The sequence below is a fragment of the Vitis vinifera genome, chromosome 5 (genome assembly GCF_030704535.1).
Source record: "Vitis vinifera cultivar Pinot Noir 40024 chromosome 5, ASM3070453v1".
NCBI classification, from domain to species: Eukaryota; Viridiplantae; Streptophyta; class Magnoliopsida; order Vitales; family Vitaceae; genus Vitis; species Vitis vinifera.
Window position 1 is genome coordinate 7,856,519 of NC_081809.1, and position 20,005 is coordinate 7,876,523.

Consider the following 20,005-nt stretch of genomic DNA (forward strand, 5'->3'; position numbering starts at 1 on the left):
CTTTTACATCTGAGTCTTCCATCAACATCTCGACTTCGGAGTTTCGCGCCCTTGTGCATACCTTTCAGACACTCACCACCACACATACTGCTCTCTTCTAGAAAATGGCTGAGATGCGTGCCCATCAGGACCAGCAGACTACTATACTCCGCCAAATTCAACAGCACCTGGGACTTCTGCCTCTGCCTCAGCTTGACCTTCCCACATCATCAGAGCCTCTAGCTCCAGTTGAGGATACTATTCCACCTGAGGACACTACCACAGTAGAGGTTCAGATTCCACCACCTCAGGAGGCCACCACAGCTACATTAGAGGATGCATCATCTCCACCTGAGGCTCCCACTACTTGATCATAGGACATCTCTTTATCTTATTGTATTTACATATTATATTACTGGAGATTTGTCTTTGTTTTGATACTTTATATTCTGGCATTGAATGTATTGCCTAATGATATCTCAATTGTACTTTCTCATATTAATATATAGACATCAATTTTTTTTAGTATACTTAGGATTTTTCTATTTACTCTACTCATTACTCTTTTGTTTTTTTTTTTTTACTCATGTGGTTTCTCCTATACGACTCAGACTCCATTTCACTCAGGAGGTACCACTTCTTCCCTTTATTTTCAATTGCTCTTGAAACATTGAGGGCAATGTTGATCTTGGTTGGAGGGAGAGTTGAGGAAGGAAGTGATTACTACTCAAAAAGTGCTATTTCATAGCTTGTAATTAACTCTTTTAAAACACTTTTGAGTAGTAGTTATCACCTTTTAACCCAATTAACATATTAAGGACCCTTGCAATCAATTCTAATCAAATTGTGTTAAGTTTTGGTATTTTGATAGCTTTTTTATCACCAAAGCAATCCGAGATTGAGGATATTTATTTGGAATCCATGGCAAAAGATGTTTGGACAGGACGTCCGGACACACCATCGGAGGGCGGCGGAACGTGGGCTGTGGCAGGCTGTCGGAATGACGTAGCAAGGCTTGTGCACTTTAGCCAATGATCGGGATAACATATCCGAAATTCTGCTCCGCCGACATTCCACCCGGATGTCTCACATCCGGAATTCTGCTCCGCCGACATTACACCCAGATGTCTCACATCCAAAATTCTTCTCCGTCGACATTCCATCCGAATATTTCACATCCGACGCTTGACGCCGGATGGGAGAGGAGGGCGTTTCAACTTCCCCGGTCAGACATATCCGAATCCTTTGATAACGCTTACCCGGAGAGTTTCGCAGCCATTTTGCACAGTGCCGCGGTGTTCTCTTGAAGCTTCCCGATATGTGCGACCGACATTTTGAGATATTTTGCTTTAGATATTTGATGTCTAAATCCCCAAACTCTCCTTGTAACCCACCAATTATAGGATTCCTTAGTTATTAAGTTTGGAAAAATGGTGAATAACCCCTTATATATAGTTTGCAATTTTCATAAAAAAGATATGTAGAATCTCGGGAGCTTGTTCCCAGAGAGACGCATCCTTTGTACAGTTTTGGAAGGAAGTAAAATACAGAGCACTTGCTCTGCTTTTCATATATATTTTTGTTTTCTCGTTCTTTTTATTTCTAGCCAATCAAAGTCTGAGGATTTTTCCTCAGAGGATGAGAGGCTAGGCTCTTCGTCTCTTGGAGTGAAGAAAACTAGGTAAGTTTCCACATGCATAAATTGAAAGTTTTGTTGTTTTAGTTTTTAATGAAGAGAAAGTGTGACCCGTTAATGGTTTTTATCTTTTTAGTTAACTTAAAACGCCTTTAAATCACCCGGGCCAACACTTGATAAGGCAAGTGGTCTCCATCCATTGAGATGCACTAGTTTATCTCTTGCGAGCCTTTGGGAGGTGGTTTGAAGGTAGGATTTTCTAGAATAACCAACACTTGATAAGCTTTTGGACTCTAAGGAGACATCCATTAGTTATCTCTTGCGAGCTTTTGACGGGTAATCCAAGGTTAAAGATCACCTTGAATGGCAAGTACTAGGTGAGAGGTATGAGCCATTGCAAGATGCATTAGTGAGAGGGATTTAGTGTTTGAACCCATTAAAGGGAAGCATCTGTACCACACCGGTTCGGGAAATAACTATATGTTAAATCCCCAATGAGAGGAAAAGAAACAAGTGACCGGAACTCCCTTTTTGTATAAGGAACCTGAGCCTAGTGATCTAAACTCCAAGAAACACTTTTCTTTGTAAGTAAAATCAGTTACTATTTTTGGTTAGTTTAAAACCAAACCTTTTTCATTCAAACATCTTTATGTTTTCTTTTAAAGCTAACCTTGAAATGAAAAGGCACCAATTCATATTTGAATTAATATCAATTGTGAAGTGAAAACCCATCCCAGTGAACGATCCTAGAGCCACTATGCTATAGTAGCTTTGTCTTTGCTACCCTAGTTCATGGTTTAATAGGTTATAAATTTTGTTGATTACTCCCACAATCAAAGGAGCACCAGTTGGACATGAATCAACTGAGACACTAATTGGGCACAAATCAGGAAGTTTTGTTAATAATGCTAGGTTAATTTGTTAATTTAGTTACTTTCTGCTTAATTTTAAAAGTTTTCACTTTACTTTCCATAGTTATTAAGGAAAAATTCTCAAAATGAAATGGGAGAAATTGAATTCTTACATTTTTACTTGAATTTTAGAATTTGTATTATGCTTATTGAAGCTGATGAATTATTGAAACTCCTATTGAATTCAACCTTATTTCTTCCACTTTAATCTTACCACACACGGTGCACATTAGGTTCCGATTATAAGAGGTGCGTTCTTAGCCTATTGGAGGTTGGTCAATTTGTTAAAGTTTGAGAAAGATCTAGGTTAGGGGAGAGAGAATAGTCTGACATACTATAATCGAAAACTAATAAACTTAACACTTAGATCTTTGTGGAAGAGTAAGGATTGGACCTTTGGGAGTGGAAATTCGTTTGATGCTTAAATTTGCATAATGCTTACACTTTATAAATTGTGATTAGGCAAGAGATTTGATGACTCTTGTTCAAGGTTGGGTTTTGCCTCTTTGATGTTCCATGAGAGAGTATAATCCTCATCATGCCACTTGAAATTTTTTTTGGAGTGATTAACATGATTTTGTAAATTACTTTACTGTCTATTTTTTTTTTATCTCTCCTTCATTGCTAATGGACTAGCAATATGTCAGTTGAGGGGAGTGATTACTACTCAAAAAGTACTCTTTTATAGCTTGAAACTAACTGTTTTGAACACTTTTGAGTAGTAGTTAATACCTTTTAACTCAATTGGCACATTAAAGAACCTAGCAAGGGTTACTAATTAGTTTTTGGCAAGTTTTGGTGTTTTTGGTAGCTATTTGATCATTGAAACAAGCCAAGAATGAGGGAGAATTTTGTGAAGTCCATGGCAATGCAAGTTAAAGCTCAAATACATGAAGAATCCAAGCTTTGGAGCACTTCATAGCCCTTTCCAAAGCCAATCAGAGATGCAAGGAAGAAAACCAGAGGAAGAAATCCAACAATTAGCATTTTCGCATGGCTGTGCGAAATTTCGCACACCATGCGAAACCACAAGAGGCAGCCAAAGAATTTTGCACACTATGCGAAATTTCGCATGGTATGCAAAATCTTCTTGTGCACCAACTCCGTTATATTTTTATCTCAAATATTTTGTGTAATTTCCTAGTTTCTCCTTGTAACCAACCTAGATATTTTCTTTTATATATTTTTTAGGTAACATCATCTATAGGGGGAGAGACATAAGGAGGATATGGATGTTTTTCATAGAACACTTGTAAATTTCCGGTAGTAAGAAATATACAGAGCTTTTTGCTCTACCTTACCTTCTCATTTTGTTTTCACTTGTCTTTCTAGCCAAACAACCTCTGAGGATGATTTCTTAGGGAATGAGTGGCTAGGTTTTACGTTTCTTGGAGTGAGGGAAGCTAGGTGAAAGACCCGAATGCTAAGGTGGGAGTTGTCCTTGCTTTAAATGAAAGTAGTTGTTAAACATTAATGGTTTTTATTTTAAGGTTTAGCTTTAAATCCCTTAAAAACATCTTGAATGGTCAATACTTGGTAGGCTTTTTGGATTCTATGGATGCTTATTGCTAGATCCCTGGATGTCTATTAGTTATCATTTATGAGCCATTGGAAGGTGGTTCAAGATGAGGGTCTTTAATGTTTGAAGCCATTAATAGGAAACAATTACCATTCTTTCATGAATCCTTTGGATCAAATCTTAATTGCTAAATATAAAACTAGTTCGGGAGATAACCATCCTTTATGTTATTATGCCCAACGCGAGGAGAAGATTCGGAATCTTCCCCTTTGTCTAAGGAACCCGATCCTAGTGACCTAAAGCTCTAAGAGACCTTTTCTTTATAGTTAACTTCACTTATTGTTTTTTCTTAACTTAAAATCAATCTTTGCAACCACAATTCCATTTTCTTTGAAAGCTAATTTTCATAAGGAAAATCACCATTTTATTTTCTTCCCTAAGTCAACTGTACGATGAAAACCCATTCCCATGGACGATCCTAGAGCCACTATACTATGTTAGCTATGCTACCCTAATGTGAGGTGATTTAGGTTTTATAAATTTTGTTGATAACACCTGTTTGAGCCAGAATCAAATGGCGCAACTGAACCAGGGACGAATCAACAACTTATATGGGAGGGACACAAGTTTAATTGATTTGCATTTCAACGTTATATATAGGTATGTTTTGGAAGATTTGTTCTGGAAATACTGCACCAAGTACGATTCTTTTTGTCTTGAGTGGGTCTACTTGCATGCCAATTAACGAGTGGAAAAGTAGGAGCACCTACCTCATGCTCGCGGAACCGAAGGTCAGTGAAGTGGGGCTCCTTTTGGCCTCTTGTGTTTCTATTCCAACCAAGGCGGCGTAAGGAAAAACAACAATATGTTTGTGCTAAATATCAACGCATGATAGATGTTTTTGTTTTTTGGTATGTCAAGGCTAATGAATGAAATGCTTTAGCTTGTTTTGTGACTGGAACTGCAAATGTCCAAATTGGAGTATCTCCATTTCTCACTTCGGATGGTTAACTTATAAACAAGATATAGGAAACATGTGAACATCTTGAGGAACAATTTGAATTATTCATTAGAAGTCCTGGGTTGAGTTCCAAGATTTAAATTAGACCCCTCTAGCAGCTTCAGGGGTACCTAGCAACCTATAGCATATTAATGAAGATTTAGGATTTAGACTCTAGAATACAAATTAATATGTATCTCATGCTTTGACTAGCTTCCCTACATATGCACAAAATGGAGATGACCTAAAAAAATAGCAGAATCTAGCTTCCCTACATATGCACAAAATGGAGATGACCCAAAAAATAGCAGAATTTCCTTAGTTTCTGTGGTTAAGGTGATTCTCCGCTTAATATCACATTGACTCATTATGCAAAATCAACTGAGCTAATTTTGTTTATTTATTTAATGTCAAATAGGAACTCCTAATTAACCTAACCCTTGGCCTGTGTAAATTGATTTCACATGCCCAATGTTGAAGTAGAAGTCCATATTTTGAATTTTATTTTTGTAAAGGTAAGGAAAATGAAGCATTGTGTAATTATAAAAATAACTTCATTGGAATTCACAAGGTTCACCCAAAATGGAGCTACATCCGTATTCTATCCTGCAGTAGACTATATAGATTGTACAATAGTAAATTGCAAATACAATTAATAAGTCTTGTGCTTCCTTACTAATAATCCTTTGACATGAACATTGCAGCACTAAGGTCCTCTTGGGAAGACACCTTGCACCCATGAGAGCACGAAGAGGAAGCAAGGCAGAGTCATGGGTGCAATGTCATGACTTGTTGTTGCACCAAGAGAGGCTTGGTGATGGCATGGTGTTGCAGTAGCAAGAATGTTGCCTTGGTAGGGACATAATCTAGGGATAGATGCCAAGAAAGGCTTAGCACTCACATGAGTTGCACAAAGATGAATGTAATAGAGCATCAGAGAGACGTCTTGGCAAGTAAATGAATGGATCCAAGAGGCAACAACATGAGGAGTTTCAAATGGATAAGGAATGAGTCAAAGACATTTGAAAGCTACAAGTTGGATTCTAATTACGATTGCAATTTGAGTTTGAGTAGGAGTTTAGATTCTGATTGTAATTGTAGTATGAGTTGGACTAGGATTGCTTATCCCTAGTCAAAATAGGAGTGGTTCGTGTCACACCCTATGAAAAGAGTTTGAGTAGGGACTAGGATTGCTTACTCCTAGTCAAATATGGAGTAGGTGGTGCCACACCTATAAAAAAAAAGGGACAACATGAGAGAGAGAGAGAGAGAGAGAGAGAGAGAGAGAGAGAGAGAGAGAGAGAGAAAGAGATAATGAATTCACTAAAGATATTGTGGGAGTTTTTCTTTGTTACGTCTTGTATTATTACTTAGAATAGGAATAAAATACAAGTTTGGGCTAGAGCCCCATAATTAATCTCGTGTGCCTTTGTGGTTATTCTTTATTTGTCATCTCGTGTGGATTGGATTACATTGACTTAGAGGGCTTCTAAGCACCACCTTTGTGGGTTATTATTTATTTTCCATTTCTTGTGGATTAGATTAGGTTGACTTTGAGGGCTTTTAAGCACCACCTTTGTGGGTTATTCTTTATTTTCCATATCGTGGGGATTGGATTAGGTTGACGATGAGAAAAATTATGTGGGAAATTTGTGTTGGGACACTTATCATAACCAGGTAAAATCTGCCAAGTCCTTTGTAATATCTTCAACAAATATTTCAGACTAGTTCTTCACCATAAACATCATATTGTGTTTTGTTTTTCTCCTGGATTCTGAGTTGAATTGTTTCAAGTCAATTGAATGCATCTGAATATTATTAGCTTGTTTGAAGGCCTGGTGATTTTCCATTTAACTTTACTTTCTTTAGGTTATGCTCACTATAAGAAAAATGAGAAATAATGACGCTTTTTACGCGTTAAGAAAGGCAACAGATGATGCTTCTCTAAAGCGTCCTCTTCGGCTCTGTCATTATATGTGTTAGCCAATAATGACGCTTCTAGGAAGTGCCATCTTTGAATAATGTTAATAACGACACTCGTAAAAAGTGTCATCTTTAAACATATTCTGGTCAAATAATTTTTACAAAATTAGTAATCTTCAAGCCGTTTCTGAATCATATCTGAGCCTATTTCTGGGGACCAGAAAACCATCTTTTTTCCATTCGCCTGAGAGGTCTGATTAGCATTTCTGGAATCAATCTCTAAACCCAAGCTTCCCTCATCTACCCATTTAACCCTCATGCCCTCCTGTTTGAACAACTTTCCCACTATATACACAAATTTTTTACCTTCTGTTGTTGGTATTCGACCTCTTCCCATTCCCAGCACAGAATCCACCATTAGTGCCACTTTGTGAATAAAATCATCGAACCAGATCTTTCGGGCGGAAGATGAGCTCCAGAGAAATAAAATTTTTGGGGTCTTCCCAGCATGAAAGTCATAGGTAGCATTAATGACATCAAGAAATGGGGCACTGTTGAGAAAAAACATGTTCCCATCAACCACCCAAGAATTGTACCAGACTCCAAACACTTCTGGATTACATATGCCTTTACTAAGATATATTTCTTGATCTCCATATCAGAATCTTGGAGACTCTTCATTTTATGAGCTCTGACACTACTGTGAAATTGGTCCACATCAATCACAGGATGACCCCTTCTAGCAAGATCAAGCAGGAAGTCTGAATTCGGGCCCATAAAAATGTAGTTCTGAATATTGAAACTCTCAAAGTGGCACAACAAATTCCTTATGACTCTTTCAGATGCTCCAAACAGGCTCACAAGTATAATGGTATCCTGTTTTTGCACAGAGTAAAGAAAATATCCGAGTTCTTCAAAACTCCTTACAACTATTCCAGGATGTACTTCTTTGAAACAGAAATCGTACCACTTTAGCTTAGTCAGAGGTTGAATCTAAAATAACAAAACCCAAACTGAAATCAAAATCGAAATCAACCCTAATAGATTTCAGAAACAACAAATTAAAAGAGTAAAGCACAAAAGGGGGAAAACACATATGAAGCAATCTCCATACAAGCCCTAACCTTAGATAAACCCAAAAAAAAAAATCAAAGCAGAGAGTTACCATAGAGCATCTCTGTTTCAAGCTTAGAAAATGTTTAATGCCATTGATAACTAGTTGGCTAGTGGTGGACTTCAAGCTTCTCTATTTCGGTGTTAGTAGCTCTCAATGGCTATGGTGAGAACAAAGAAATGAGAGGCTTAGGGTTTGGGATGTGAGGTTATTGATGATGATGAGGATAAAGTTATGGGCTCTTGGAGGGGTTAGGGAAATTGAAGATGGCTGAGAGTAAAGGCTAGGGTTTTTGAGATAGTTAATAGCTTTTTAGGGTGTGACTGTCCATAGATAGAAGATAAATGAGGGTGTGAGAATTTATAGATCTCTAGGTGATATGGCGGGTGTGAGAATGAAATTTTAGAGGGAATTGTGTGTTTGGTAGAAATTTCACACATGCATATATAATGTTTCAGAACATGGCACTTTAAAAATACGACAAGGAAGAAATTATTTATTGACGCTTAAATAAAGCGCCAAGGTCTCCAACATTTTTGCAATCAATGACGTTTGTAAAAGGTGCCATTGAATAGGAGTGCCATTGCTTTCCCACAAAGCATCATTGTTAATCAAGCCTTTAAAAAACGCCAAGATATGTTGCCACTTAGGTTAAATATTGACGCTTTTAAAAAACGCCAAGGAAAAAAACGTCATTATTCATGTTTTTTGTAGTAGTGGCTTGATTCCTAAAAAGTAAAGGAAAGCAAAAAGTAAAAAAATAAAAATGTGGAGAGTTAGGACATGCGTTATCTAATTGTCCTAGTCCCAAATATATTAAGAAAGTCATGTAGGTTACTTGGAGTAACGAGTCAAGTAAAGCAAGCCTTCTAGTGTTTAAGACATTAGATATTACCGAACTGATTATGTCATTAATGTATTGCATTTGTTGTTTCTAATATATAGAAGAAGATGAAATTATTGGAATAAGTGGGAAATAGGAATAAATCCAAGGTACCAAAAAGTCACTTTATCTTAGATGTTGTTGGAAACATAAGTGATTTCACAATAACGACTATGAGACAATCAAGGATTAATAAGATAGACTTTATATGATATACCTCCCAATTAGAGCCTAAAAATATGGATGAAGCACTTAGAGATGAATCTTCAATTTTTGTACTATAGGAAGAATTAAATCAATTTGTTAGCTATTCTTTGGATATTTGATTCATCACAAGCTACAAATCACTTTTGATGACCAAACACGAAACTAAGAGGATTGGGCCCAATTCGATGCCTATCAACAATGATTTGTATTCCACCTCATTAATTATTCAAAGTTGGGAAGCTAGGTCTAACCACTTTCTCTACCTGTTCACCCTTAGAGGAGCAGAAGAAAATTCTAACTTTGGTGCCTAATGCCTTTGACAATCTTTCGACAAAGAGAGTTCACTAATTACTTTGATTATTTCTCTGTTGGTCACTGGGGGACAAGACTTTTGTAATGAAGTCAACTAGAACTTGCCCTTTGAGGGCCATTCATGGACGATATTACACCATGAATTCCCTTAGGTCATGTTTGGTATGTGAGAATGAGGAGTGGAATGGACATCTTATTCATTTTTTCATCTATTCAAATGTTGGGATAACTCAAGTGACCATGAGAATGAAATCAAGAATGATTCAAGGGAAATGAAATCTTACTTATAAGTGTGATTTCAATTAATCTCTAATAGAAATTATTTTGAATCAATAGTGCAAGTTATTTTTAAAAACATTTTTCCAAAATTAAAAAAATCAATTTTTTTTTTTTCGATAAGTTGTTTTTAAAAGGATTTTTTTTATTTTGTAAAAAGAAAATTGTAATTCAATTTATATAATATAAACTAAATTTTATTTTATTCAAAAAGAAATAATTTTTTAATTATAAATAAATTAAAAATAAATACTTTTAATAAAATATAAATAGTATTATTATAATAAAATCATAAATAAATTTAATTTTTTTTATAAATATTATAAAAATATGGATATTAACATTGGATAATTGATTTATTTTGTTAAAATAAAAAATAATAATTTTTAATATTATTTTATGTTAAATGAATTTTAAAATAAAGAAAGTTTAATTATTTTAAGGTATAGAAGAGCCAAATTTTGCATTACATACATAACAAACAATATTTATTAGAAACATTTCTCAAGGAGAATCTTATTCCATCTCACAAAGATACTCGTTTATTCGATGTTTGACCATCCGTAACAATCATGTCAATTCTACTGATTTAATAATTCCTTTACATTTATTACTCACTTATGAACATGGTATTGTGATTTATTTATTTATTTGATGTATAATTAATTAATCAATTTTTTAAATTTCAAATTATTTTTAAAAACTATTCATTAAGGAATTTAAAGCATTAATTATGTCTATTATTTTTTATAGTCATTATATATATATTGAGTTTTAATTTATTTTTAAAAATTATTAAACTTATTAATAAATTCAATATAAAGTCTCGTTTCATTTGAAATTCATTTCTTTAGTGAAAATTTTGAAAAAAAAATTGTTATTTATTTTACTTTGTTTTAAAAAAATTGTTTCTAGAGAACAATAATCAAATAATGGTATGAATTTTTAAAAACAATTTTGTTTTTAAATCATATGCCCAAATAATTTTTTTTTATTTAGCAAAAAACTTTGTTGTAGTATGTGGCTCATATTGAGGGAAAGACATATATGGAGAAAAATGTGCAAATGTTGGAGTGGAGCGGAGTGGAATGACGACATTTGTCATTCAAACTTGTATTTTTATTGTTAAGGGTGACCGATAGGTTGGTACGGTTTAGGGGTATTTTTGGAATTTCATTACCTGAGGGTTAGTATAAATACCATTTTATGTAACCCTAATTTTACATATAATGTAAGTTTTCTTCCTTGTTCTTGTGGACATAGGCAATCCGTCGAACCACGTTAAATCTGTGTGTTTTTTTTTCTTTTTTCTTTTTCTCTAATTTCTTCACCAGGAATCGTTACACTAAGATCAACAAACTCTCAAAGATGATTTTTAAAATGAAAAAAATAATGTATAGTGTGAGAATTTTTTATTTTTTATTTTTTTAAAATGAAAATAAAAAATTGCTTTAAGGTAAAAGTGTGGATATTATTGTTAATTTATTTCATTTTTCATTTTCATTTCCATTGTTACCTACAATTGAAATGGAAACAACTAATCATTACAACCTTACATTCTTATATGCATCCAAATACAAAAATTGAAATCACCAAATTCATATTCAAGGCAAAATAGGAATGAAAACAAATATTCATTCTCATTCTTTATTCCCACGTGTCAAACATGACCTCAAAGTTATAAACATGAACAAGAAGTCCTTGAAACACCAATGATCTCTTCTGGTATATATATGAGCTTGATTGACAACTGTTTTAAATACAGTTTTTTTTTTTTTTGTTTTCAAAATCAAAACAAATTTATTTTTATTTTTTATAAATAGTAGTTTTTTAATATTTTTTTTAAACCTTATTATGAAAATAGGATGTTTTCTAATATCATATTTTAATTATTTTCAATTATTTTCCCTTCTTTTAAGGAGGGCTATTTTAAAAATATGAAAAATGATACAAAATAAAGCATTACAAATAAAAATCATTTTTAAGAAATATATGAAAATAATTTGAGAACATTTGAAGTTCCTTAATTAAACTTTTGTTCTAGAAAATGCAAGAAAACTGTTTTTGAAAATTGTTTTCATAATGATATGCATTGATCGTTTAAAATTTAATTACATGATAAAAAGACCTATGTAAAAACCAGAGTTATATAATCAGTCATAGATCAAATCTACTAAATATGAAAAGTAAGTACATAGTTGTATATGACTTAGATGGAGCCTTCTCCGAATGACATTCTTTAGTCGGTACTCATATTTTTTTGTTTCGTGTCTTCAACATAACACCTCATGATCCTTAATAAATCACCTGAAAACTATATTAGCACCTTATTGTTTAATATTTCTCTAAATTTTTTTATTAAGCAAATAAATTCCAAATTTAAAATGACAAATAAAATTTATTAATTTTTAAAAATAATTTAAAACTCAAAAACCAATTTAATTGATATTAAAAGTCATGAAACTTAATAATATTAGAAAGTCATGTATCCAAATTTATTTTAAATGACTTGTTTAATTTCTTGTTTATATATATTATATTTTTATAATTTTTTTTACTATACAAATAAATTTTAAATTAAACAAAACTTAATGCGTTGAATTCATTAACGAGTCTAATAATTTTTAAAAGTTACTTAAAATTTAAATACTAAATCAATTAGTACCACAAATTCATGGAAAAAAATTGATTTATTACTACTATATTGTTTCTCTATTGCATAGAACCATTATTTTTCAATTTTTTCATTTGGCAAATGAACATCAAATTAAACAAGACTAAGTGTATTAAATTCATTAATGGGTCTAGTAATTTTTTAAAATAATTTAAAATTCAAATATTGATACTCCAAATTAAACAAGACTTAGGTGGTGTTTGTTTTTTGGTTGAATAGAAAAAGGTAAAATATTTGACTTTTTCTATTTAGTTAAAAGTAACTTGTTGACATCGTCCAATATAATTAAAGTAAACCTATTGAGGGCAAGTTCACTTTAATTATGTTGGACGATGTCAACAGGTTACTTTTAACTCAATAGAAAAAATCAAATATTTTGACTTTTTTTTTAACTCAAATAATAAATCCATTAATACAAAAAAATTATGGATAATTTGAAACTTTCTTTCTTTTTTTTTTTTTTTTTGCTACACATAGCTATATTTTTATAAATTTTATCATTAGAGAAATGGATTTCAAATCAAGTGAAACTTTGTATTGAATTAATGGATTTAACATTTTTTAAAAATAATTTGGAACTAAAAAAAAAAGATTTAATTACTAAGAAAATCATAGATCAAAACTAATATATTCTGATCCATGATTTTATTATTTTTCCTATACATACAATTATATTTTTATAATTTTCTCACTAGGTAAAGATATTATAAATTAAGTGACACATAATTAATAATTTAAATTTTTGAATGAATCTTTTAATTTTAGGAATAATTTGAAATTTAAAAAGTTGATCCAATTAATTGTAAATTAACTTAAAATATTATAAAATATTATGTTCATAATTAAGTACTAAATGTATATATGTAATGAAAACTTAACTAGTTACATGTTACAAAAGCCAAAATTTATTCATTCTTTATTTTAAATAAAATATTATTAATAATTATTTTTTTTAAAATAATATTTAGTAATTATTGTTTTTAAATTATTATTATTAATTTTTAATAAAAAAATTGCAAAGTTATTAATATCATTATATTTCTAACATAAATTTAAATAGTATATTTTTTAATATATATATATATATATATATATATATATATATATATATATATATATATATATAATTTATGATTTCATTATAATATTTTTATTCATGATTGACGAAAAATTATTTATTGTTTAATTTATTTGAATTGCAAAACTATTTTTCAAAATTCAAGCGAGAAAATAGGCCTGGATTTGAATTTCCTGTAGAAGAGAAGGATGTGGAGAATATGTTGGGAGTATTTGTGGATAAAGAAAAGGCCAGGGTACTGAGAAAGGAGAGAGAACTTGCTCTTGCCAAAAGAGCCCTGCACAGGTATTCTACTGATTCTAATTATCGGTTCTTACATGATCAGATTTCAGATTTATTTGCTGAGCTTCTGAAATCTGATACAGTATTTAAACTCCGGTGAGCTTTACAAGATTAGTCTCGCATCCAATTCCAAATGGTGTCCCACAATTGATTCTTCTTATGATAAATCCACCTTGATATGTGAAAATATTGCTCGAAAGGTTTATCCTCGCGAGGAATATCCAGAATACTAAGGAATTGAGGAGGCTCACTATGTTTATAGAGTCAGGGATAGGTTGAGAAAACAAGTAGTTGTTCCATTACATAAGGCCCTGGAGTTGCCAGAGGTTTTCATGTGTTCGAACAAGTGGGGATCACTTCCCTACAACCCTGTGGCTTCAGTGGCCATGAAATCATACAAGAGCCTCTTCTCAAACCATGATACAGAGCGGTTTGGTGAGTATCTTGAGAAAGTGCAAACTGGGAAGGCTAAGATTGCAGCTGGTGCATTACTTCCCCATGAGATTATAGCTTCATTGAATGAGGAGGATGCCGAGAGAGTTGCCGAGCTTCAGTGGGCAAGAATGCTGGAAGATTGATCAAAGAAAGGGAGGCTCACAAATTGCATTGCAGTATGTGACGTATCAGGAAGTATGAGTGGAACTCCAATTGAGGTGTGTGTGGCTCTGGGGCAGTTAGTTTCAGAGCTCAGTGAAGATCCATGGAAATTAAGGTAATGTAATTACTTTCAGTGCAAATCCTGAGCTTCACAAGATCCAAGGAGACAGCCTTGTATCCAAGACTGAATTTGTGAGGATGATGGAATGGGGTGCCAACACTGACTTTCAGAAAGTTTTGACAGAATCTTACAAGTAGCAGTGGAGGGAAATATGAGTGAAGATCAAATGATAAAGAGGGTTTTCGTTTTCAGTGATATGGAGTTCGATGAAGCTTGTGGGAGGTATAACTATTGTGACTATGACTATGATATGGAGGAAATTGACGAGAGTCAGAAGGCATCTCAGAAGTGGGAGACAGATTATGAAGTGATACAGAGGAAATTCCAGGAGAAAGGATACAGAAAAGTTCCAGAGATAGTGTTTTGGAACCTTAGAAACTCATCAGCGACTCCAGTGACGGCCACAGAGAACGGGGTGGCCTTAGTAAGCGGGTTTTCAAAGAATCTGTTGACCTTGTTTTTGGAAGGAGGTGGAATTCTGATCCCTCAGGATGTGATGGAATTCGCCATCTCTGATGAAGATTACAAGAAACTTGTTCTATTTGATTAAGATATCAAGAGATTTATCAATAATAATATATTTTTTTTCTATGTGAAATACATATAATATTAACTGTGGAGTTATCAAAGTTCTGGAGGTTTAATTATTTCTTCTTTTCAAGTTTTGTTTATTTAAGGTTTTCTTTGTCTTTGTTAGGAATTCCCCTTGGGTGGACCCAGCTGGGGAGTTGGATTGAGGAAGTAAGCAGGCGAACTTGTGTTCTTCTATGGACAGAGAAAAAAAATAAAATAAAAAAATAAAAAAGGAGGTTATTTGCATTTGGATGTCGTGGTTTGAGGGTACAACTACAAGCTCGAAATTGTACATAATGTGAAAACTCCTGTGTCCATTGCTGAGAACAGCATAAATGATGGTGATTTTCAAGTTGTGCCTGGTATTCTACAGGATGAAACAAGAAAGGATCCAGGTGGTATATTGAACAATATCCCAATCATGTTGGTGGCATCTTTATTTAGTTAATGGTATTCATTTGGTGGAAGCTGGTTGTTTATGATGTTTTTAATTTTTTTTAACATGAAGTTCGATCAAATACGTATCTTAGTATGTTTTGTTTGAGCTAATTGGCAAATGCGCTTTAAACATGGTCACATGGATGCAGTTTTATTTGTGAAATGATAATAGTCGATTACTTGGTCAGTAAGGTTTATATCTCTAACTTCAACATCTTATTGTAGTCTTTTAAAATGTCAAAAGTTTAATGCTTGAGAAATTTTGGAATGGAGACATTCTAAACAAAGTTAATAATCCACAAGACTTGGTAAAACCGATCAGATGATGCTTACGTACATCAATGCCTTCTTTAAGCCATATCCTATTTTCATTGAACGGGATGTGCCATCTAGTTTGGTTCTTTAAGCCTCCAAATCCTAAACCTAGTCTCAATTTAGAGCAAATTTAGGGTGCAGGGCCTGCATGCCTCCCCCTCCCCCTTCCACAAATAGTAGTGACCTTGCTATGCCTATGCATTGTCAATGCCTCATTTTCTATGGTCTCCAATGTAATATCTTAGTTTCAATGTCTCTTTCCTTACTATCTCCAATGCAATAGATTGATTTCAATACCTCTTTACAACTAAGACCTCCAAATTTTCTTGGTTCAAACCTACCAGAATTTTTCTTCTCCTTTGCTTTCTATCAATATTAGTTCCCCTAATTTAATATATACTTCTTTATTACCTTCAACTCTACCTCTCTTTCTTTCTCTAAAAGCTTCCTCAAAGATTTAATTGCTTTCTTGCATGTTTTAAGAAAACAAACATGCTCATATTACATTACCTCTACTTGAGATCTACCTTATACTCTACCTTCTTTCTTTACCTCCTATATCATCTACTACATTAGCTTCAAAAATATTATTTAGTTTGATACTAAATAAGGCTCCTAATCCTACTCTTCCTTCAACAAACTTTCTTTTTACAAGTTCCTTAAACTTTATTTTTTATTTTTTATTTTTTGGAAATTCGGGTTAGAAAGATTCCATTACTCTTACCTAATATTTCAACCATCAAGTTGAATCCACTTATTGCCTAAATCCAAGGAGTCTGCCCTCCACAAAAACAAGGAAATTGATCCCACAATAACAAGGAGATTGCCTTCCACAGAAACAAAGAGATCTCCCTTCACAGAAGCCGAATACATTGCAATCTATTTTCTTTCTTGTAAGATCAAATCTTCAATCGAGCTCCATCTTATGGGGGCATATTAGAGAAATTTAATATTATCCTTAATTTACATATTAATATTTATCTATTTATTATATATTGAATTAAAATAGAATATAGAATTTGAATCATAGTAGAAGTTTACTATAAGATTGAATTACAATAGTTAATAGAGTTTAAATTATAATAACTCAAATACATTTATATATATTTGACCTTACGAGATTTTCTATTTATGTATTTGAACTACAATCCTTATGATCCTTAGGTCTCTATACCTTCGTGATGGGCTCCTTGACATTTCATAGGTTGTGCTACACATGCATTTGAAATTTAGAGTGCATTTGACAGTGATTCTGGGAAGTGTTTTTGGCATTTCTAACACTTAAAATTTTTTATTTTTCAAGTATTAGAAATGCTACAAACACTTTTGAAAATTACTGTCAAACACACTCTTAGGAGCGCATATAGTAGAAAACTAGAAATTGTGGTTTTTTTAGGATTTACTGTAATGTCATTAGGAGGGTAGTAAGTTGAAACTGAGTATGAATAAATATTTCTTTCTTTGGGATGTTCTTCTGGTAGGTGCTGATGAAACTGTTCTTTTTACTGCCAATGTCACATATCAGCCAGAAATTGAAAATTTCAGTCAAGGTGTCCTCGGTTTTAGTGGTGAGGAAAGCTAGAAATTTTAAGGTGAAGTTCTGTTAAAAACCTTAAGTAGCTGGGATATCAGGCCTGTTTTGCTTGAAAAAAAAAGTTGCAAGATAACTCATATGCCAAACAGGTTCTGATATTGTGAATCTATCGGCAGACATCAGTAATCTCATCTTCTGAGATGGATGTTGGGGGTGCATGTGGTGGTGGAGGGGCAAGGTTTCATTTGGTTTATTTTGTTGATGGATATTGTCTAGCCCCCTGCGCCAAGTTTGAGGGGTGGTGGGTTGTGATGGCCCTACAATTACTATTAATTTCTTCCTCTTTTACCGATTAAAGTGTCCGAACAGTCGAAGTTACCCTTATGCATGTCAACTTGATCACTTACCTCTTCAATGGAGTTTATGCTGGTTCATTTAGGAACTGATTTTTATTGTTATGCATTCTATGCTGATGTTTAGGCCTCTCCATCATCACTATATACAAAAATTCTAGGTTGATACTATAGGTTGAGATTTATTTTTTAAATAAAAAATAATAAAAATAAAAATTATGGTGATGTTTAGTTGTTTTATGGAAAATTTTAACAAGTTATTTTTGGGCAAGTTTTCAAACAAAAAGAAAAGTAAAAGTTGTTTTGACAAAAACATATAGAAAAAAAAAATCATAGAAAAGAAATAATTTCCCCATATTCTAACTTTTTTTAATTTTTCTCAATGGGCAAAGGAATATCAAATCAAGTTTGAGTAGGATTTCTTAATTTTTAAAATAACTTACAATTAAAAAATTTTGGTGTTTTCATTTTTGGACAATTTTTTATTAAGCAAATGGACTCTGAGTCATGCAAGAGATATGGTTGATTAATGGGTCAAACAATTTTTTTAAAATAATTTAAAACTCAAATACATAATCAATGTCACAAAATTTATAAACAAAAATAGGTTTAGAGAAGATCTACACATAATTTTACTTTTCTAATTTTATTTTATTTTATTTTTTTGTTGGAAAATAGTCTTCAAATCATGTAAGATTTAATAGGTTAAATTTGTTAACAATAAATTTTAAATTATAAAATATAATCTGGAACTTAAAAATCAATTCAAGTAATGCTAAAAAAAATCAAATTTGGTATAGAATGACTACGTAAAATTTTTTACAAAACAAATGAATTTTAAATCAAGTGAGATTTAATGCATTAGATTTTTATCAAATATAGTAATTTTAAAATTTAATTTGGAACTCAACAATAGACACAATAAATACCAAAAAATAATGAACCAAAATTGGTTTGGAATAACTCCACAACCTCTTTTTTTTTTTTTTGGTGCACACGAATTTTCTTACTAGGTATATTGCTTTCAAATTGAGAAAGATTTACTATTTAGATTTTTTTTTTTAATGAGTTTAATGGTATTTTAAAATAATTCAAAATTTCAAAAATTGACTAATTACTATTATAAATTCATAAACCAAGACTAATTCAAAATGCATTGGGGGCTAAGGGGGTTGAAAATAGGGACAATGGGATGGGTTTGGGACATGACACTCATATCTCATTTCCATTCCAATTACATAGTTATCTCCCATCCTTATCCCAAACTTGTGTTGGAGCAAGTTGATTTGTTCCCATCTTTGTTGATGAAATGACTAATAACCTCATCCCCTCCTTATCTTAGATGTACATTTTGTCAAATTTGATCAGGTATGATTGATCCAAGCCCTAACCCTAATTGGTAATGACTGGATACTACACCTAATTGCATTCTTCTTTCGTCGCAAAATAATGAGATTATAATAATCTAGCAAATAAGAAAAAATAGTATGGAAGTTCAATTTAACACCATAACTATCAATAATTTTAAGCTTATAGATGACTTAAATGATTAAAAACTAATGCAAAATACCAAAAAAAAAAGTTCATATAAAGAATTCACAAGAGAACAAAATGAACAAAAACCAAATATGAACATGGGTCAACATTAGTTATGGATTTGGATTCCTTTCAAGGCCAATCTTTGAACCAAGACTTCATCAAATCTACTACTTCAAAGGCTTTTGTGTTCTTCTTGGGTTGTGCTCTCAAACAAAGACTTCAAGGTGATGCTCTAGATGATTGCATTACACATATTTAGGGTGGAGAGATTGGAGAAGCTTGAAGATGCCAACGATGGGTACAATTGAGTGGTCAATAAGAACAATGTAGCCTATGACTAGTTTGATGTCGTGGTACAAGAGTTTTAGGCATTGAGGTTAAAGCAAGAGCAACATGGAATTGATTTTGGAGTCTTTCAATTAGTGTAAAGGAGGAAGAAGTGGTATTGATTCTAGAAATAGGGTTTTAGGTGGTGCGTTAGAGGATGAAGAAGAAGAAAAAGAAGGATCTGTTGGAATTAGTGTGAGTGTGAAGAGAGAAGTATATAAATAAGGGGAAGTAAAAGCAAAGTTCTAAAAGCTATATTTTTTTTTATTGTTGGTGTATGGTTGCATGATTATCCCTATAAATAATAGGAGTTTTTTTGGTATTCTACTAGTAGTTGAAGGATAATTTCATAAATTTATATTTAGAGTGGGGTGGGGTGAGTTGTGACAAAATTCATACCCGTCCTAAACCTTG

General features: G+C 32.6%; 1 pseudogene; it reads left to right on the plus strand.

The window, feature by feature from the left end:
• Positions 1–104: 104 nt before the first annotated feature.
• On the plus strand, positions 105–15,062 carry LOC104879307 (uncharacterized; annotated as a pseudogene).
• The last annotated feature ends 4,943 nt before the right edge of the window (positions 15,063–20,005 follow it).